Below are 22,543 nucleotides of genomic sequence, written 5' to 3' on the forward strand. Positions count from 1 at the left end.
AAAAAGTAAAATGAAAACCTATTCCTTCAGGGCACACTTGTTAAATGAATTACCACCTTTCTACCACTGGGTTGCTGCTCACCACTGGAGATATTAAGGTCTCTAAAACACCTGTCACACCCCGCCCCCAGTCATTTTAATCATACATGGCACAGACATGGCGAACACCTTTACTCACCACTGAATCGTTACTGTGCACGCAGAATACAGCACAGCACCTGATTTCTTAAGAAGTCCCACGCACACACACTGATGGAATCATCCAATTCAGCATGTCTGCTTCAGGCAGGAAATTCCTTTTAAATAAGGGTCCCTACGTGGGAAAATAAGCACCCAAGAGCTGGAACTCAATTTCACCCTACAATAAAGTAGCACTTAGAGACTGAGAGGCTCACCAAAATCCTAAGAGACCATCCAGTTCACATCCCTGAGTTAACAAGCCTGGGTGGGGCACCTGGGCTAAAGATGACACTCCAGCTTACTACTCCCCCAAACTCCCTCTCATGTACTTTCACTGGAGTATCAAGGGGAAAATGGAGGTGAAACCAAATCAAGGCATTTTGGCGCTCTGGTGGAAACCTTTTAAAGGTGAGGTTTAATTCCACGTGTGTGAATTTCTTCATGAGACTCTTCAGGAGAGTGGCACAGAATCCTGGATGAAAAGATCTGCCCAGCCAAAGTAACGACCCTCCTCTGACCATTCTCTGCCCTGGTGAGTTTTTTTTTTTTTTTAATAACCTCCGATCTTTTGGACCAAGGACATGGCCTGCCTCCAAAGAACAGGTGTTTGCTTGCAGAACTATCCAGGTTTCTGTCCAGGCCTCGGCTGTCCTCACAGATGGATGAGCCTAAACATCAGTTCTTTTCCTATACTCACAGCTGGATAGTCTCTTCCTTCTCTGACTGCCTGAACTGTACCTCTCAGAAAGCACTTCCTAGGTCTGCCTTGTTCTCATTATGTACCATCCCAACCATCTGCATGAGGTGGATTCCTTCCTCTCTTCTGCTGTAGAACAGAAATCATGAACACCTGGGCTCTAGAAACAGGCCTTGCCACTTACCAGCAACCCTACCCAAGTGGCTGAGCTCTCTGGGTGTCAAATTCCTTATCTGCAAAACGCAGATGATACCAGTACCCATTTTCTGAGGATTTTAAGGAACACAGAGTCTTAGAAATCCAGCACCTGGCACACAGTAATCACTCAAATATTCACTAAAATGGACTGATCATAAATGGATGCACAAGCTCCCCAGTCTGTGGAGGGGAACACAGCGGAGAAAGAGAAGTGACCCACATTGCAGCTCCATACATTAAGGCTGACCCAAACCAAGCAGGGTGACTCCTGTTCAAATTTACCATTTCAGAATAGGCAAGCAAGAAGAAACAGAAAAAAAGGCCTATTCAGAAAAGGTAGTTCTACCCTTTGAAGGGAAGTCTATTCACAGGCAACTATTTGCTAAAAGCCCAGAACCTTTTCACAAAATCAATGATCAAAGATACCTATTGTCTCAAGATGAACAATTAGGGGGTGGGAGGGGTTTGAAAGAGCCATAGGACAGGGAGAGTACCCAGCGCTCACAAGTGCAAGGGAAGGGTACTCAAATGGGTTCCCAGAACAAAAAGGCCCATAGATGTCCTGAGAAATGACACAGAGGACAGGCAAGCTAAGCTATGGGCCTGTCAGCTCCAACTCTGGTAACTCCAAACTGCATTCCTGGGATTACAAATATATGTGAGTTATTATCTTGAAACAGACGAACATGAAGGTGGTGTTATCTCCAGACAACCAATCTGTGAGCTCAATTGTTTCCTGGCGTCAAAAGGAAAACAGAGACGCATATACACAAACTTCATTACTTAGCAGCTTTTTATAACTAAAAGCACTTCAGAGGTAAGAATTTTAAATGAAGATTATAAATGAAAACAACCTACACATGGATAGTACCACCTCTTACAAAACTCTTTCATATAGGCTATGTGCTTATTTAATTACAGAACAGAAAGGGAAAACTGCTTAAGTAACAAAGCCATGGCTGTACAGTAAGACTGTAATTCAACTGAGCAGAGCAATGGGAATAATTAAAGCCAAGATCAACAGAAAATGAAAAGGGGAAATATCCATCAGCATATACAAGTCTATCTTCAAACTTCAGAAATTAGGGGAAAGCAAAGGGATTTTAATATTGTTAAAAAGAGGACAACAGGCCCAAAATGGTGTCTCCTATGCTAAGCCCCATGTCCACAAACCACAACTTAGTTTCGGCTCTCCCAAAATGGAATCTTAAACCAGTCAATCGGGAATCACCTGGTCAGCACTACTGAGGTAATCTGCCTGACAGACCCCTAACATCCCTAAAAAGAAAGTGACCTTGCCACAAGCAATCTGCTTTTTGATAGCATAATTTCCCTCATCCTGCTCTCTGTTACTAAGTCTTTCATTTGTGCAGCTCCTTGGGCGCTCCTTCCCATCTGCTAGATGGGATGCTGCCCCATTCATGAATCATTGAATAAAAACCAGTAAGATCTTTGAAGTTTACTCAGTTGAATTTTTCAAACAATATGCCCTATTCTTAGAAGTAATACAAGTTCTTTTCCATCCTTTGACAACTCTGCCCCAATTACAAAGTATGAATTATTCAAGTTTACGATACTGAATTTCCCATTCCTTCTACCAGACAAGGATTTGGGAAAGGAGAGCAGAGTGGCACCATGCACACCACCTGTGTAGCATGTTCATATCCCTAAGCATAAACATATCACACTAAAGAATGGTACTTTCTCATCCCACAAGCTCTATCTCCCTCAGTCTGCAGGTTCAAGTGCATGCATGGAATAAAGGGTGCTGCAGCTGACAGCAGGCGCTAAGCCACATAAGGGACCATAGCCATGAATCTTTCTAAGTCTACCCACATCCAACACCATGAAATCATCAGGCTGGCTAGCGACCCATTGGATTACCTTCTGCAGCAAAGGCTCCAGGCCAACACCAAATCCTGGAGATGGTTTTATGAACAGCACAAACAGCTTCAGTGAAGAGCCCCAGAACAAAAACCTTCCTTCATCTGCAGCCGCTGCAATAAGCCCATTCTGGCACATTCTGACATTCATCTCCAAGAAAGAGAACAAGCTGAAAAAGAAGGGCGCAGAGGGCCCCTGGACAGATGTGTACCACAGCTGACACTGGTTACTCGACAGCTCTGTAAAAATCTCTGGAGGATTTTCACAAGGACAAACCAAAAGGGGTGCTCCACACAGTTTCCTACAGTCATAAATTTGCAAATGCCTGCAAAAGCAGGATGCATGCAAAAAAGAAAGTCTTCAAAACCATCAAGAGTCTTTTAATTAACATAATTACTCATTCTCAAAGTAAAATCCAAGAAATTCATTTTAGTACATGCTCCCTGAATGGGCTTTAGGGTTCTGAGAACTGCCCCTGCCCCCAAACTGTTCAACATTCGCACATATGCATTTTTCTGGAAGAAGGATCCACAGTGCTATCTGTCACGTTCTCAAAGGGACCTCCAACCTCCCCTCAAGTTAAGAAATGATGCTCTAGGGACTTCCCTGGTGGTCCGTCCAGTGGTTAAGAATCCGCCTTCCAATGCAGGAGATGCGGGTTTGATCCCTGGTTGGGGAACTAAGATCCCACATGCTGCGGGGCAACTAAGCCCGCACACCGCAAGTACTGAGCCCGCGCACTCTGGAGCCTGCCGCCACAACTAGAGAGAAGCCTGCGCGCTGCAACAAAGAGCCCGCACACCACAACAAAGACCCAATGCTGCCAAATAAATAAATTAAAAACAAAAAAACTGATGCTCTAGTGAGAAGCAGGGCTGGTCTATCCTTGGCCACTGGACCCTCAATTATTTTGAGCCCCTTAAAGAACTGAATAAATCCAAGAGCAAGAACTGCAGGAAAATGATTACTCTAGCAATGTTTAACACTTGTTTTTGATTATGGAAATCTGAGTAAGCTTTCTGTAATACTAGAGGAATGCCAAGCAGCAGACTTTACAAGAACTTAAGTACAGAAACAGCTTAACAAATGGCAAAATTACAAATGACTTTTTGTGTGGATGAAGATGAATCCAGTCCACTGAAATGTTCTCCATAACAAGTTCATTCACGCAAGCGTTTGCCGATGTTTATCTACCTGGTCTCTTAACCCAGTCTTCCCCTGCGCTTCATTCCGAGATCTAAGCCCATCTCACCCCTGTGCTTCCTGAGGGCTGTTTTTCTGGCCAAACTGGGCTCTATCACCAGTGGCTGGAGTCCTCTTGCCCACTCAAGAGACTATTGAGACTTGGCTTGACTCCTCCCAGAGCCCCCACAGCAACTCCCACTGTACCTGGAACCTGGAATAAACCATGTCGTTCATTTAATCCTCTATCAAAGATTTGGAATACACACATCCTTGACCATCTTCACTTTATCCTTTTTCTTGAGTAACTCATTCTAAGCTGATTTCACCTAATTCTGGTTTATGACCAAGTATGGTAAATTAGCTTCCCTTTCAGCCATCCAAAACTTGCTTCAAGTTAGGGGATACACTCGACTTCTAGCGTAAACTATAGACAGTTTGACAAAAATTATCCCATCTAGAATGACTCATAATGGTGAGCAAGATGCTGCTGGGGCTACCACTTGAGGTGAGCAAGTGGAGGGCAGAGATGGGATAAATGTGTCACGTTTGAGGCGAGGTGGTTCGGCATTCCCACTCTGCACGTGGTCAGGGATGGGCAATGACCCAAGCCAGAGTCTTCCGTCATTAGAGAGCACTACTGGGGAAGAATCACTCTTGACCTTGAGGTCAGGATATCAGAGATAAAGAACAGCTCTGATGTCCCTATTTGAGCCCCTGAATTCAGCTGTGCCCAAGGCCCACTCCAGACTTATCACATCAACCAACAAATTCCCTTTCATTTCAACCTGTTTTATGCCTGGTATTTTCACCGGAGAGACCTAACCAATACAGCCATTTCCTTTAAAACTGACATCTTCACTAAAAACTTGGGAAGACACTATCTGAGAGTAAAAGACAAGTAACTTGCCTTACACATACACACACAAAATACTCTTCACATACTTCTTGTTTTGCTTGTTACGAACTACTGACAACCTTCACCACTACATGCTTCCTCAACTTCCCCATCCCACTCTACCCTCCAAACAGCTTCTAGCAAGCAGAGTACAAGAAAGAAAAGAAAGTGAAGATCAATGCAGGACTTCCCTGGTGGTGCAGTGGTTGAAAATCTGCCTGCCAATTCAGGGGACACGGGTTCGATCCCTGGTCCGGGAAGATGCCACAGAGCAACTAAGCCCGTGGGCCACAGCTACTGAGCCTGAGCTCTAGAGCCCGCAAGTCACAACTACTGAAGCCCGCGCACCCTAGAACCCATGCTCTGCAACGAGAGAAGCCACCACAATGAGAAGCCCACACACCGCCAACGAAGAGTAGCCCCCGCTCGCCGCAACTAGAGAAAGCCCACATGCAGCAATGAAGACCCAACTCGGCCAAAAAACAAGATCAATGCACTTCACTCGCTACTAGAAAGCATATCCAGGACAGTCACCCTTGCGCAAGTGATGAAGGAACAGATTGCAAAATGGCCACCAAAAAAATTTTAAAAAAAGTTTTCAGGGTACCCACAGCTACCATTGAGAGGTATCTAAAATGAGGTTATTTCACACTAGGCTGACAAGATTCACAATAAGAAACAGATTTTGTCATGTACACAGTACATAAAATCACAGCAAAGGTTTTATGAAATACCCTTGAATGTGTAACACCCTTTGACATTTCCTTTTTCTCCCTCCTTAAACAATGACTGCAACTTACTAAATTCAGTTCATTACCCAGAGTATGAAAAACACAGATATAAAATAATAATTACTCTCTCTTAAAATCTAGATTGTGGTCAAAGTTCTCTGGAGCCCAAACCTATTCTCTCATTTTACACATGAGAAACTGAGACTTGAGAGGATATGAGACTGGTCCAAGGAAGGTACACAGCAGATGCAATGTGTCCAGCCCAGTTCCTTCCTTCTCTCCCTCTTGTGTGCACACACACGCATGTGCACACACACAACATGCACTGGCAGGCTCCACACTCCATGCAGTCTGCCTGTTTCAACCCTCACAATAACGATCTGCTCACCTGAAACGTATGCTTCCTCAAACACAGCGGAAAATGTTTCAAGTGTGAAATCCCCAAATTTATCTCACTTACACAAAACAATCTCAAAAGCCAATTCGCCGGCAAGCGTGTATGTTATTGCCTGGGATAGGATAACTGGGGACGTTAGTCACACACAAGGACACAATTACTAATTCCTGCTTCTAGAAATTACATAATACCAAGCCCAACACCTTTCCCTGGCACTGCTTCCACAGTGTACCAGTGTCTCTTGGCATAACAGCAACTAGGAACAAATAAGCAGTTTCAGCCTTAAGGGGACACCAAGACAAGAGAAGTGACCACAGGCAAAGTGAGGCCTGGACGGCTATTCTAGAAACCCTTTATGCAGAGCAAAAGAAGCACCCTCTCACCAATCGAATATAATACAGGTCAGATACTCCCCTACCTTCCCCCAATCTGAATACAACACAGAGGCCAGACACCCCCACCTGCTGTCTACTCAGTCAATGCTTATTCATACAAATCCCATTTTACACAGGAGGAAACTGAGGTTTAGGGAGATTATGTAACTTGCCTGAGGTCGAGGTCAAGGCCAGAAGGGAGTGGGCCTGGACTGATCCCTGACATGGACTCCACAGTTCTCAGTACACAGCTCCACCCAAGCCCAACCAACTCTGCTAGCCACAGCCCAGAGTCCTGGAACTCCCTACATTGAGCAGAACAGGCCAACACTTGTCAAGGAAAAGATCACAGAATACCCTACACCTAGGGTGAGCTTAAAAAAGCCTTTATTTGTAAGTATGTCACAGATCAAAAAGAAGAAATGGCATATTCATTTAGGTACTCTTCATTTGCAGTTAAATGCTCAGATTTAACAGTTTAACACAAACGAAAGGCATTCCACACGGACCTGGATACTGATGGCCCCTAGTAATGGTGACTGGCATCGACTGGTTCTTCTGGTCAACAGGCCCAAAGTCCACCAGCAAGAACTCAGCCTCCCAGCCAGACACTCCACTTTCCTGGCCCATCATCCAACTGCCTGCCTCCCTTCCAGGGAGTCCCTGACTTGTGATACAAACCTTCCTGCAGACCAGAATCCTTTCAACAAATCCAGATGTCAACACAATTTAATTTAGGGCCAAAAGAGGCAGGGAAGGTATGGAGAGATGCTACGCTTGTGCTCCGCAAAAACTTCCTCCATCAGCAACTCCCAATGACTGCTGCCTTTGTTCAGACAACCAGATTTTAATAAAATAGTTAAGTTACATCTTAGGCCTGAGGATATACTGGACCACCTTCCCCTGATGGATCATTTCTCCAAACTCTGCAGCCAACAACATCCCAGGGTGGGCACCCCCAAAGCTTGCTGAATTTCCATTAATCCCATTACCACCACTTTTTTTTTTTTTTTGCGGTACGCGGGCCTCTCACCGTTGTGGCCTCTCACACCGCAGAGCACAGGCTCCAGATGCGCAGGCTCAGCGGCCATGGCTCACGGGCCCAGCCACTCCGCGGCACGCGGGACCTTCCCGGACCGGGTCACGAACCTGCGTCCCCTGCATCGGCAGGCGGACTCTCAACCACTGCGCCACCAGGGAAGCCCACCACCACTTTTAATCTCATTATCAGATAAACAAATCCTCACCTAGAAAAACCAGCCCCTACTTTATATCACCTCCCCCATTGATCTCTACTCACAGCTCACTTGAAGGAAGACCAACACACAGGGGGATCTGAAAGGCACCTGGCTGATCTTGATATCACCCGGTGACATGGTTTCCAGGCATGTCAGCTGGTCCACCTTCCTACCCTCAGCTGCTCTACTTTGTAATACCTGGCTACCTCTTCCCACTTCTATTCTCCACCCTGGATAATGACAGCAAATAAGTAGCTAACCTTGAGAGAGCACTGCCTCATTTTATCCTCAACTTAAAGATGGAGAAATGAAGTCTGGGGAAGGCTGAGTGACAGGCGAAGGTCACACAGCAGGCAGGAGGGCCAGGATTCAAACTGGGGTCTAACTGTGCCACACTGGTTGTATCAGTCTTTGGAGCAGGGCAGCAAAAATGAGACAGGACTGGACTGCCAAGAGGCTGTTCAAGCCCTCCCCAGAGCATTCAAATAACACTGGACTTCTATCACAGAGTCAGGAATTCTGCGACTTGATTTCAGGAAACAAAGTCCAACTCTGGGCAGGAGAGTAGAAAGGTCAAAGAGCAAGATCTCAGAGACACTTCTGCTTCTCAGAAGGCTTCAGAACACACTCAAAACCACATTTTGTTTTTAAACAGTTACTATTTGTGTGTGGGGGGGGAAACTGTTAAAAACCTCACCCTTATAAACAAGACACTGTCAAGCTTAGATTGGAGAAAGGGAAATTCATGGAACTTTTCCAGAAAACTAATTTGTATCAACTTTCCAAAAACGCACACCCTTTGGTCTGGTGATTCCATTTCTAGATATGAAAAAAAGAGAAAACTTGAAAATCATGTCCAAAAATAGCAGAATTAAATTATGGTACATTCACGTAATAGAATTTTAGGCAACCATTTAAAATAGAGTATTTTGGAAATGTTCACAGTGTAATATTTTTTGAAAAATTAACAGCACAATCCAATTTTGTTACTCATGTAGGAAAAAACTGGCACAAAAATGGGGTTAGGTAACAATTTTTAACACTTAACATCACCTTAACACTGTATTTTCCAAATTTTAAAAAATGACCGTGCACTACTTTTGTTTAAAAAGAAAATCCCATAAAACCTCTTTTGCAAATGATGTGGATCAACCAGTGCTATTCCCCCTCAGGATTTGGTCAAGAACAGGACAGATGGCTGCTCTGCCCTATCTTTGACACTGGACTCACTCTCCATCTATTTCTTTAGAATGGAATACATCCCATGATTTATGCTGGGACATGTGGATGCAGTTTAATCAAGTTTAATCAGTTGTAGCCTGCTTGGACTGGAAAAAAAAAACCTAAGTGTTTTTAAAATTAACTTTTATAACAATGGTATGAGTTTGGGTTGCATCTTCCAGACTGTTTTCTGTGCCTCACCAGCATTTCAAACTGTTCTCTAACAATGTACAATTTAAAAAACCAAATGGGGATCAAACCGTGCAGACTGTACTACATGTCAACATGCTGACATCCTTGCACTTCCATTTCCTCATTCTTTTAAAAGGCTACACCACATTCCATTAAGCTTTTTTTTTTAACCCCTCCATCAAAGTACTAGAAAAATCACTGCAGTTAAAAAGTCATTGTGCATTCTCAAAAAGTTAAGTACCATGACCTAGCAATTCCACTCCTAGATATCCATCCAAGAGAAATTAATACAAATGTCCACACAAAAATGTGTACATGAATGTTCGTAGCAGCACCATTCACAATACCCAAAAAAGTGGAAATGCAAATATCCATCAACTGAATAAATAAAATGTGACATATCCATCCACACAATGGAATATTACTTAGTTATAAGAGAAATGAAGTACTGATTCATGCTACAGCACAAACCTTAAAAACATTATACCAAGTAAAAGGAGCCAGCCACAAAAGGTTATGTATCATATGATCCCTGAAATATCCAGAATAGGCAAATTTATAGAGACAGAGTGTAAATCAGTGGTTGCCAGGGATTGGGGGGATGGAACGTGACTGCTAATGAATAGGGATTTCTTTTTGGAGGGATGAAAATGTTCTAAAACTGGTTGTGGTGGTGGCTGCACCACTCTGAACATACTAAAAACCACTGATTTGTACGCTTTAAATTGGTGAACTATCATTTGTGAATTATATCTCAATAAGCCTGTTATAAAAACACTAAAAACAAAAAGATAAGATTTTACAATGTTAGTATAATACTCTATAATTTATATTCAATAAATATTTGGAGAGAATGAATACGTTAAGAAAGAATATATGTACCACAGAAAATCACTGTGCAAATATCTTTTTGTCTTCTCTTATACATAGTAGAAGCTCAGGAACTAATTGTTACAATGGATTGGCCAATCACATGAAATCAGAATATCAGAAAGGGCTCAATGTTTTTCAACAAAAAAACAAAACCTTTTTACTGACAAAATGAGATCCACATTAAGAAATGCTACGCATACTTGTTTATCACCCACTTCAACTTCCTCTTAAAATACTTTTCCCAGGTCAGGACTGACCCACAGCCCAAACCCACTCACCACATTTCAAACTGCTAAGTGGGAGAGGCACAGTAGACAGTGCACAGAAGCAACTGCATGCCATGCTGCTTGGACTATTAGTAAGTTTACTGCAATTAGGGACCTTAACGTTACCTTAGTTAAAATTCACGTCTCCCGGGCTTCCTTGGTGGCACAGTGGTTAAGAATCCGCGTGCCAATGCAGGCGACAAGGGTTCGAGCCCTGGTCCGGGAAGATCCCACATGCCACGGAGCAACTAAGCCCGTGCACCACAACTACTGAGCCTGTGCTCTAGAGCCCACGAGCCACAACTACTGAGCATGCATGCCTAGAGCCCGTGCTCCGCAAGAGAAGCCACCGCAATGAGAAGCCCGCGCACCACAACGAAGAGTAGCCCCCGCTCACCGCAACTAGAAAATGCCCACGCACAGCAACCAGTGCAGCCAAAAATAAATAAATAAATAAATAAAATAAAAACAAAAATTCACGTCTCTTGTAAGTCAGTACTGACCAATTATGCCCACTGTTAATATTTTACTGATTTAAAAGGACTTACTTGCACTTGGTATTATGGGCATGTCAAATTCTTCCTAAATTATCTCTCCAGTTTATTCACTCAAGGAATATTTTAGCTGCTCTTCTAAGGTGCTGAGGATACACTAGAGAATAAAAATAGACAAAGCCAAGCAAACAAAACCCTGCCCTCACAGAACTTACAGTCTAGTAAAAATAAAAATAATAATAATTTAAGGAAATCTTATTTTTTACAAACTCATGTCTTATGAATTAAATAAAATGCCAGCACCAGCAAAGAATCCCCACAATTCTCACCTTGCAAATGTTCAGTCTTTTCAAAACACTAAAAATCACAAAGATTTATTAAACATTAATAGAAACACTGAAACTGTTCTCAATAACAAGCTTTTCTCTCCTTTTTATAGATCTGCCAGGAGCATAAAGACAAACGTGTCAACTTTACGATTTTATTCAAAATCAGAATTTGAAACATTTCACATCCACACAATCGTTACAGATGACGACAGCGGGTTGTCAGAGCAGATTTAACAGCCCAGGGTCTTCAAATCATTGATACGAAATGGTTTTTACTATAAGTTTAAAAAAAGATATCCCTCCAATCTCCTTCCAGAATTCATAAATCTCAAGTCATTCAATAACCTGAATTGTGTAACATGAAAATACTGCATCCCCTCCACCTCCAAAAGAAAAAGTGCAACTTAGTACAAAGATCACAACAACTGGCTCAAAAAGGTAACTTTTGGAAACAAAGTCTAAATTCCTCTAAACAATTCAATAATTTAGTGGAAATTTTACAAAGTGGCCAATGATTCTCTTGCAATTCTTAGGTAATTTTTTTTCTCATCTCTATCCCAGGAAGGGAAGGTAACCATATAGACACCTGAGAACAGCCAACCCATCCTTAAAACGCAGCCACTTTCATGTTCTAACTTTCACCTGTAGGCAAAATTCCTTATCTTCAGCAATTGGCTGGGGCTGAATTCTAGCAAGATTCACACATGTGGGCTCATCTCCTCAGGTTAAGACCAACTAAAACCATCTTAAGAGACTAACTCACTCCACAGCTTGAGCCCTTAGATACTTTGTTTCCTACTAAGGTTATGGGGTAGGGCAGATAACAGGGGAGCAATGCACTGTTTTAGATCAGGCTTTTCTCGATTTGGTCGAGGGAAATCATCGGAGAGGTTTATTTTCCCCAGGCTGAAAATTTGGGGGATTAGGGGTTAGTTATCTACAATGCCTTGGGGGAAAGATAAATCCTATCCAAATTAAACCGAAAATAATGTTTTATCATATTACTGGCTAAGTCATAAAATAGACTGTGCCATCCAAAAACTTCTCGAAACTGGTAACATATTCATAAATCCTACTGGGTATCGCTTTCTTTACAACCTCCAAGGACTAAATTCCAAGAACTAACAATTTAAAGAAACTGACAGTCCCATTCATAAAAATCTCCCAAACATTATTACAGCACCAAAGAGCCACTGGCTTAGAGGTACACTGAGACGGTTTCTGTAAACACGAACAGGTAGAGCCCTCTCGAAGGTAAGCAAAGACACTTCAATTCTCATTCACTTCTCCAAGAGGTCACTTCTTGCATCCAGCACACACACAGAAAGTAACCCAAGGGCCAAGACCATACACCGCACGAGGCTGCACAAAACACTGAGTAAACAAACAAAAACAACACTTCAGAAAACAATGCGTGATCTTGACTAAAAGAGAGGTCAGTCACTCAGCAAAAGAACATGACTCATCCACGGGCCTGACCAGAAGTATTTAGACTGCCCACTACACCGAAGTGGGATTTCCCATCTTCATCCAAGGCTGGGCCTTAGGAGTATCTCAGTCGGGTGAAGTTGTGTTATTTCCGTTTTGGTGGGAGGGGGGTCATTTTATTTCGCTGAATCACAACTCCCCCACATCCCCACCCCATACCACCACCACGCACAAGACTGCAAATAGACGAGACCCTGGCAAGGACGCCAGCAAGCACCGACCGAGCAAAACAAAGCGCCCAGTGAGGGGCTGCCAAGCCGGGAGTGGGTGGGTAAAGGGGGCCAGGCTCGCCCCTCAGTGCACCGCTCCCGCCCCCAAGAGCCTGTCTCCGGGCAGGTGTGCAGCGGCAGCCTTCTCCCTCCACCGGGGGACCAGCCCCGTTCTCTGCAGAGCTCCGGGGACAGCCCGGAAGATGAGGAAATGAGGGCGGGGGCGCGCTGCCCCAGCCTGGACAAGAGGACCAAAGCACCAGGGAGCGCATTGGGCCCGCCCCACGTGAGCGTCCGGGCCGGGGCCAAGACCGCCCCGGGGACTGCGGCCGGGGACAGCGGCGCCTGTGACCACTACGCCGGGCCCGGACTTACCGGGGCCAGGCGCGCCGCGGAGTCCGCGGCAGCCGCTTCCTCCTCCTCCTCCTCCTCACTTGACAAAATGGCGGCGACAGGAAGTGCCGGGCGCCTCGGCCCGCCCCCCGCCCGCCCCCGGCCCCCCGCCCCGCCGCTGCGCCCGCGCCCCCCGCCCGCGCCCCTGCCCTGCAGCCCTGCCGGAGCCGGGGGGCGGCGGCGCCAACGGCGGGGAGCCCGCGAACCGCCCTGCCGCCAACGGCGCAGGCGGCCCGGGCCCGGCGCGAACGGCGCGGGGACGCGGGAGGCCCGCAGGCCCGAGCCCGCGTCGCCCCGGCCTCCCCGCCCCCGCGCCGCGCCGATGGCGTAGGTGCTGGCGCACCGGCCCCATTACGCAATGCAGGTTACGCGGGCCGCGCCGCGGAGCTCCGCCGGCTGCCCCGCGCCGTCCGCCGCCCCGAAGGGCACCGGTCCTCACCTGAGACGCTAGGCCGCACGCCGCCCCCGCCGGCCGCCGGCCGCCAGCCGCCGCCGCCCCCTCCTCTTCGGGCTGCCTGCGCGGCGCCGGGGCCCGCCCGCCGTTCCGCCGCGCTCACAGGCCCCGCTTGCCCGCGGGCACTGCCGGCAGCCGCCGCTGCCGCAGCCACCGCTTCGGCTCTTCGGTTGCGGGAGAGCAGAACAAACAGCCCTACCACCGCCGCCGCCGCCGCCGCCGCCAGCGCACTGACGTCACCGCGCACGCTGCGCGCGCGGTCACCCGCTGTCGCCGCCCGGCGTGCGCGCCCGAGACCGTGCCCGGCGAGAGCGAGCTCAAGAGAGCTGGCGGCCGGGAGGTGAGTGGAGAAAGCCGGTGCTCAAGGCCAGCGGGAAGATGAGAACCCCCGCCCTCAGACCAAGGGTGGGGACTGAGGAGAGATCTTGCAGACCCGAGGGAGGGGACCACGTCGTTGGACAGAAGGGACACCGCAGACCGAGGAAGGAGACACCTCAGAGGGAGGGGACCCCGCAGACCGAGAGGGGAGACGCTCAGACCGAGAGGGGTCCCCCCAGACCGAGGGAAGGGACCCCGCAGAACGAGGGTGGGGACCGCGCAGACCGAGTGGGGAGGCACTCAAACCGAGAGAGGGGACCCCGCAGACCAAGAGAGGAGACACCTCAGACTGAGTGAGGGGGTCGACCTACAGACTGAGGGACGGGACCGAGGGAGACTGAAAATTGGGCCTGAGGGAAAAGATCTGAAGGCAGAGGGAGACGTCCACAAATTTAGGAAGGGACTGATGATAGACCCTCAAAGAGAAGGGGGACAGTGAGGAGAGACTCCAAAGACTGATGGCAGAGGCGGAGAAGAGACACTGTCTGAGGGAGGCCGTGCTGAGAGGAGGCTGAAGGGTGTTGAAGGAGGCTGGAGTGGGGCGGTGCTGGAACATTAAGGGAGAGAGCTGCGATGGGGGCGCTGGTGTGAGGGAAAGGAGGTGAGAGGAGGCTGTTAGCAAGGCTGGGGAGGTATCTTTCTTGGTTGGCTGGCCAGCCACTGGGATCTAAAGACTGGAAGGTGCTGGACTTCGTGCCTAGGGCACTCTCCCTCCAGTTGTCCCCCAGCTGACCTCCTTCTCATCCTTAAGATTCAAACCACAAGCCAGCTCCATAAAACGAAGAGATTAGGCTTAGGTTGCTTACAGTTTAAAATGATAATCCTGTTAAGTTTTTCAAATGGGAAACCATAACCTCCTTTCCCCTTTTGCCCTTATCGTCACTCTTTTAGCATTTTAAGTCCCATCTTTTAAAAATAGCAAGCTCAGTTATTCTAAAAAGTCCAGGTAATTAAAAAAATTCCTGATGGTCCCTTCTTTCAGAACATATTGATACGCTAAGATAGCAGTCAAATAGTTTTGTCTCTATCATGGTTTGCTTGCTGTTCACTAAGGGCAATCATAAACTATTGATAGGTCCTGGGCAAACTAAAGACTTACTTTTACTCTTTATTTAATTTATTTATTTATGGCTGCGTTGGGTCCTCGTTGCTGCGCGCGGGCTTTCTCTAGTTGCTGCGAGCGGGGGCTGCTCTTCATTGTGGTGCACGGGCTTCTCACTGCGGTGGCTTCTCTTGTTGCAGAGCACGGGCTCTAGGCACGTGGACTTCAGTAGTTGTGGCACGCGGGCTCAGTGGTTGTGGCTCCTGGGCTCTAGAGCGCAGGCTCAGTAGTTGTGCTGCACGGGCTTAGTTGCTTCTCGGCATGTGGGATCTTTCCGGACCAGGGATTGAACCCGTGTCCCCTGAATTGGCAGGTGGATTCTTAACCGCTGCACCACCAGTGAAGTCCCAAGAAGGTATCATATAAAGCTGAGCTTACCCATAGTCATTTTGTTGCATTATCTACTTAATTTATTGTTGTTGCTGAACATAAATGTTTTGGGAAGCATTTGGAGCTGCCAGTTTGCAAGTCACATAATAAAATCTTTTGTCACACTTCATTTTAGACAATGCCATAATACCTAGTTGATTTACTGGACCCAACTAAAGGGCTTTTGGCTATGGCTAGAAGTCAGATCCAACCTGAAGAGAATTTGCAAGCTGTAAAGGCAGTTCCAAAAGTTTTCTCCAAAAATCTTGTAGGACAACAATGTCTCATTCTTTTTATCTTCCATAATGCATATCCTAACTCCTCACAGACAGCTCAAACTCAGAAAATGTTTATCCAGGGAATTCCCTGTCAGTCCAGTGGTTAGGACTCCAAGCTTTCACTGCCGAAGGCATGGGTTCAATCCCTGATGAAGGAACTACGATCCCACATGCCACGTGGCACGGCCAAAAAAAAAAGAAACAAAGAATAAAACATGAAGTACATATTTCTGACTTGTTTTAAATATATATTATTATTTTTAATGAAGTACTACATGAAATAATTTAAATTGAACAATACAAAAGAATATAGCAGAAAAAGTGTCCCCCTTCATTCTTCCCCTCCCCCACCAGAGTAATCACTGTTATCACTTTGATGTGTTTAGACCTGTGCTGTCTGATATGATAGCCACATGTGGCTATTGAATGCTTGAAATGTAGCTGGCCCAAGTTGAGATGTGCTTTAAGTGTGTGAAATACACATTGTACTTCAAAGATATAGTATGAAAAACATGTAAACTATCTTGCTATTAACTTTTTATATTGATTACATGTTGAAATAATTTTTTATACATTGAGTTAAATAAAATATATTATTAAATTTAATTTTACCTGTTTCTTTTTACATTTTTAACATGGCTACTAGAAAATATGAAATCACAGATATGGCTTACAATGTATTTCTGTTGGACAGCACTGGTCTAGACTTTTTAGTCTATGCAGCAGTATATCTACATATAGAAATAGTTGTGTTATAAAACAAAAGACATCATTCTGTACTTGTTAATTTGTAATATGCCTTTTTCATTTACTACATCTTGGAAGTCACTCCACATGACTACTTGGAGATCTGCCTAATTGGGAGATAACTTGGAGAGAATATACAGTATTGTTATCTGGTATGGATATATCATAATTTATTTTACTACTCTCCTATTATGTACATTTAATTCATTTCCAGTTTTTCCATCATAATAACCAGTATTACAGTGAGATTCTTCTGCATTTCTCATTTTCTTTTCATACTTGCCAGTATTTTTACAGGTTAAAAAAATTATATAGTGTTTTCTTGAAAGCAAGGGTAAATTTATATAGCGTGATCAGCTTTGGAAAAGCTGGAGGTGTTTGATTTGCTATGGCCTGAATCCATGCGCACTTTCCAGTGAGAACTTGCCCATGAAGTTACTATAAATTCTGGAATTTATAGTTAGGTTCTAGAGACGATGAGTAACCCAAGATCACACATTTACACAGTTTAGAACTCATATCTCCTGACTCCATGAAGACTGCCTTCTCTAACCCAGAAATCGACATTTTTTGTTTGTTTGTTTTTTTGGCCTTGCCACTCAGCTTAAGGGATCCTAGTTCCCCAACCAGGGATAGAACCCGCGCCCCCCGCCATGGAAAGGCAGAGTCCCAACAACTGGACCACCAGGGAACTCCCAACAAATTTTGTCTGTAAAGAGCCAGGTAGTCAATATTTAGGTTTTGTGGGCCATACAGTCTCTATAACATTGCCAATCTTTGTCACTCTGTCATTGTAGTACAAAAGCAGCCATAATTAATGTGTAAATGAATGGGTGTGGCTGTGTTCCAATGAAACTTTATGGATACTAAAATTAGAATTTCATGTAAATTTCAGAATTCACAAAATATTGTTCTTTTGGGTTTTTTTTTCAACCTTTGAAAACTATAAAATCCATTTTTATCTGGAAGGCTGTGCAAAAACAGACAGCAGGCCAGATTTGTCCCATAGGCAGTAGTTTGCTGATCCCTGCTCTAGAACCTCAAGTGTAGAGAAATGGAAATTTCTTTACCATTATGCAGAAGTTATTCTGCTTACAACTTTTTTAAATTAATAGTTTTGGGGGAGCAGTTTTAGATTTACCTTAACATTGAGTAGAAAGTACAGTTCCCTTACACCCCCTCACTTCCCCCATCTTGCAGAGTGTGGTACATTGGTTAGAAATGATGGGCCAATAGTGATACATTATTATTAACTAAAGTCCATAGTTTGCATTAGGGTTCGCTTTTCGTGTTGTACATCCTATGGGTTTTGACAAATGTATGACACATATTGACCATTATGTTTGCCAATATTTAACTCATAAGCTAGCTAAGAACAAAAATAAGCTTCAGAATAAAGCACTACAATTCTGTCAGTCACAAATAGGTACAAGATGGCTGTAAGGGTCATTTTGGTTTCCACTACTTCATTAACATTTATTTTGCTGTGTTTTTGCTTAGTTTCAAAGTGTTTTACAAATATCATTCACGACCACACTTAAAATAATGAGAGTGCTGGAAGACCTAGTGTGAAGAGCCATACAACTGCAATTTTAAAAAGGCAGTGGTTTTTTTAAAAAAGTTTCAAAGTGGAAAGAAAATGCAAATGTTGCACATGGGATAAAAGTACTCAAGAGGAAGGAGTCAGGAAGTCAAAGAAGGAATGATAGTAGGAGCTCTTATATACTGCTCGGTTGGTTCAATCATTTTAGAATACAGGTTGGCCTTGTCTGGTGAAGTTGAAGCTCTGCACACTCTACGGCCCACTAGTTCCATTCCATGGAAACTCTCGGTGACACACTTAAGAAAGTTCAGCATAGCGCTCTTCCTAACAGCCCACACTGAAAACAACCCAAATGTCCACCTACCTGGTAGATTGAATAGATTGTAGTATAATGAAAATGAACAAATCACAGCCACACACAACAACACAGATGAAACTTACATACATAATGGGAAAACCAAAGAAGCAAGGCATACATGATGATTCCATTTCTATGTTGATTTCTAAAACATAAAAATAGACTGAGATTTTTAGGGAAATAAAACTACAGTTTCCTGTTGCCTGAGGAGGTCTGAGCCAAGGATCCATCATCATGAAGTCCTCTGTGGAGTTAGGAGGACCGCTGCTTCTGCTTGTTTCTTTTATTTGGTTGTGTTCTGGGCAAGAGCCAGTGGACGTGTGGGGACTATAAAGAAAGACAAGCAGGTAATTACCACTGGTTACTTGAGAGAGTGATCAGGAAGGGATGAGGAGAATGGTGTGGATGGCCAGTTTCAGAGGTATAGTGGTATTCTATTTCTTTTTAAAATTTATTTTCCAAATTGAAGACCTGGCATGGCCCTGCTGATTCATGTGTGTGTGTGTGTGTGTGTGTGTGTGTGTGTGTGTGTGGTAAAAAACACAATGTGAGATCTACCCTCTTAAACTGTTAAGTGTACAGTACTATTAACTATAAGCACAGTGTTGTACAGCTGGTCTTTTTCATCTTACATGACTGGAAAGTATTCTGCTTCTTGACTGTGCATTTACTCTACTATATGTTTTATGCATATTTGTATTATATTTTAATTTTTTTAGGGATAAAAAAGAATGAATCATATAAACAAGGAAAACTGTGCCTAAGTGAAGAGAACTGAACAGAAAAGGCTAATGATGAAGTTGACATGGACAAACTTCTGACTGTATGGCCAGGAAATGAGCAGCATTGCAAGATACCTTCTACTTTAAGACTCACACAGAAGGCTGGCAATTTGAAAGCTTAGAGGCTAAGCATGGTGGAAAGTGTTCCTGATAAAATTTCGGTCATGAGCCACTAATGGTCCCAGGGATTCAAGCCCTTATGGAATCATCATGGCATCAAAATGGATGACAATGGGTCAAGTGAGGTTGCTCCAGCTGCTTAAAAAATTCTCTTCAGCATTTACCAAACAGAAAAGGTTTCTTGCCTTGACAGATCTTCACTATAGTTGAAACCAGCCTATTTTGGTGAAGGATGCCTGATAGAATTTATTTCAGCAAAGACTTCATGTGAGGGCTTCCCTGGTGGTGCAGTGGTTGAGAGTTCGCCTGCCGTTGCAGGGGACACGGGTTCATGCCCCGGTCCGGGAAGATCCCACGTGCCTCGGAGTGGCTGTGGCTGGGCCCGTGAGCCATGGCCGCTGGGCCTGCGCGGCCGCTGGGCCTGTGCTCCGCAACGGGAGAGGCCGCAACAGTGAGAGGCCCGCGTACCGCAAAAAAAAAAAAAAGACTTCATGTGGGAATAACCTGCTCTCATTGGTGTAAGTACAAGTCAGGACTGAAAGCTTACATCTCTTTTACTCCTTTCATCTTCAAGACAAATGGGCTGAAGAAGCAGGTTCTTGGAATCTAATATGTTTATAGGAACAGCATCTGTATCTAGATTTATACTAGTGTTGTCTGGTAGCCAGCTTTCAAAAATGGCCCCCATTGATTACCCTTCTGTAATCTCCTCCCTTTGAGTGTGGTCCTGACCTAGTCACTTGTTGATAACAAAGAGATTATGGCAAAAAAAAAAAGATTATGGCAAAAGTGATGGGATGTCACTTTCATGATTAGGTTACAAAAGACTGACTCATCCAGCTGGACTCTCTTTTGCCTTCTCAGCTTGCACATTTTGATGAAGCAAGCTGCCATGTAGGAGAGGCCCAAGGAACTGAATGAACGTAGCTTCTGGTTAATGCCAGCAAGGGACTAAAGCCCTCTATCCAACAGCTGCAAGGAACTTAGTTCTGCCAGCAAACACAACATTGAAAGTAGATCCTTCCATAGTCAAGCCTTCAGATGAGACCACAGCCTTGGCCAACACTTTGATTGCAGCCTTGTAATTCCAGCTAAGCCACACCTGACTTCCAGAAATTGTGAAATAATAAGCATGCTTTAATTTTAAGACACTAAATTTTGGAGTACATTGTTATGTGGCAATAGATAACTAATAACATATATCCTGGGACCAAATATCCCCTTTCCCTAGGGAAGATATATTTCAGCCTTAGTGGGGTTGATGAATAGTGTGGCAAGCAAATTCTTCCTTCTCCCAAAATATCCCCTTTGTTCCTCTGGTTTTGCATCGTTAAACTAGACAAAGTATATTTCAAATACTGGGGAATGTTGTGGTCTTAGTTCTTTTGAGGCGAACAGTATTGTCATTTAAATTATCTTCCAATCAGAAGGAATTAGGAACTTAGGTCTCTCTAAGGAGGCTATAGTTTTCCTTATGGGGACTATTGTAGTAAACAATTCACACATTCTGTTACCCTGAAGTTAGTCATTGGCCCTTGGGGGTTACCTCTAGAGAGGAATTCTTTCAAAAATAATTTCATGGCAGCGAATAAGGGAAATTTATGATACACTTGTGAGTTCTCTATCTTCACTCCTATTTAGAGAAATGCTCCCAAATCTTTGTAGGCATCTAAGAAGCTAAAAATCCCCAGGCATTTCCCATGGGACAAGTTGAAGATCTGTCCTGAGTGGGTATCTGTGGGCAGGTTACTGAGCAAAGACTTGATACATGCATCCACAGTGCCTACGCCCTGCAGGCACTCTATACTCAATATGTTGACCTGTTACTCATAAAGTTAGATTCCCAAAAGAAAGTGTTATATACTTTATGTTCTTTATTTAAAGAATCCAGTTTAAATGGATTGGCCAAAATTAGAGTATCTACAGGAACAGAGACAAATGGTCTTCCACATAAACTTAAAGGAATTCAGTTAGGAGAATGATTACTAAAGATATAAGTAACTTTTTTTTTTTTTTTTTTTTTTTTTTTTTTGCGGTACGTGGGCCTCTCATTGTTGTGGCCTCTCCTGTTGCGGAGCACAGGCTCTGGACGCGCAAGCTCAGCGGCCATGGCTCACGGGCCTAGCTGCTCCACAGCATGTGGGATCTTCCCGAACCGGGGCACAAACCTGTGTCCCCTGCATCGGCAGGCGGACTCTCAACCACTGCGCCACCAGGGAAGCCCAACTTTTAAAAAAAAATGTTGGGAATTCCTGGCGGTCCAGTGGTTAGGGCTTGGCGCTTTCACTGCTGAGGGCCCGGGTTCGATCCCTGGTTGGGGAACTAAAATCCCACAAGCCATGTGGCACAGCCAAAAAAAAGTTACAAGGACGCCAACACTGTAGTGGGAGTTCTAGCCAGAGCGATCAGGCAATAAAAAGATATAAAGGCATTCATATAGGAAAGGAAGAAGTAAAACAATCTCTATTCACAGATGACATGATCTTATACATGGGAACTACAAAAGAATGGACCGAAAAAACCTTTCAGGGCTATTAAGCAAATTAGCAAAGTTGCAGAATACAAGATCACACAAAAATCAGTTGTATTTCTATACAATAGCAATGAACAATCCAAAAATGAAATTAAGAAAACAATTCCAGGGAGTTCCCTGGTGGTTCCGTGGTTAGGACTTGGTGCTTTCACTGCTGTGGCCCTGGGTAAAATATACAGAAATAAAATTCCATTTACAATTGCATCAAAAGAATACTTACGAATACATTTGACAAAGTAAGTGCAGAAGTTATACCCTGAAAACTACAACACTGCTTAAACAAGTTAAAGAATAATTAAATAGTGGAGGGAGTTTCCTGTTTGTGGTGCAATGGCTAAGATTCCACGCTCCCAATGCAGGGGGCCCAGGTTCAATCCCTGGTCGAGGAACTAGATCCCACATGCATGCTGCAACTAAGAGTTTGCATGCCACAACTAAGGAGCCCACCTGCCACAACTAAGACCTGGTGCAATCGAATTAATTTAAAAAAAAAGAAGTAGTGGAAAGACATCCATGCTCATGAATTGGAAACCTTAATATTTTTAAAACGGCAGTACTCTCCAAATTGATCTATAGATTCAACATAATTCCTACCAGAATATCAGCTGACTTCTTTGTAGAAAATAATATAACCC

At 44.4% G+C, this 22,543-nt stretch overlaps 1 protein-coding gene across 2 annotated transcripts in view; it reads right to left on the bottom strand.

The window, feature by feature from the left end:
* Positions 1–13,933, bottom strand: part of BRD4 (bromodomain containing 4) — an 83,248-nt gene extending 69,315 nt beyond the window's left edge. Inside the window, exon 1 of one of the 2 annotated variants that reach the window (XM_027084485.1) lies at positions 13,684–13,933. The gene's annotated coding sequence lies outside the window, so the exon portion shown is untranslated. Of the gene's footprint in view, positions 1–13,226; positions 13,311–13,683 lie in introns of those variants that run through there. The other variant, XM_027084486.1, reaches the window with a different exon arrangement.
* Positions 13,934–22,543: the final 8,610 nt, after the last annotated feature.

The sequence above is a fragment of the Aethalodelphis obliquidens genome, unplaced genomic scaffold (genome assembly GCF_003676395.1).
Source record: "Aethalodelphis obliquidens isolate GAN/ISIS:26980383/991018 unplaced genomic scaffold, ASM367639v1 scaffold53, whole genome shotgun sequence".
NCBI lineage: Eukaryota > Metazoa > Chordata > Mammalia > Artiodactyla > Delphinidae > Aethalodelphis > Aethalodelphis obliquidens.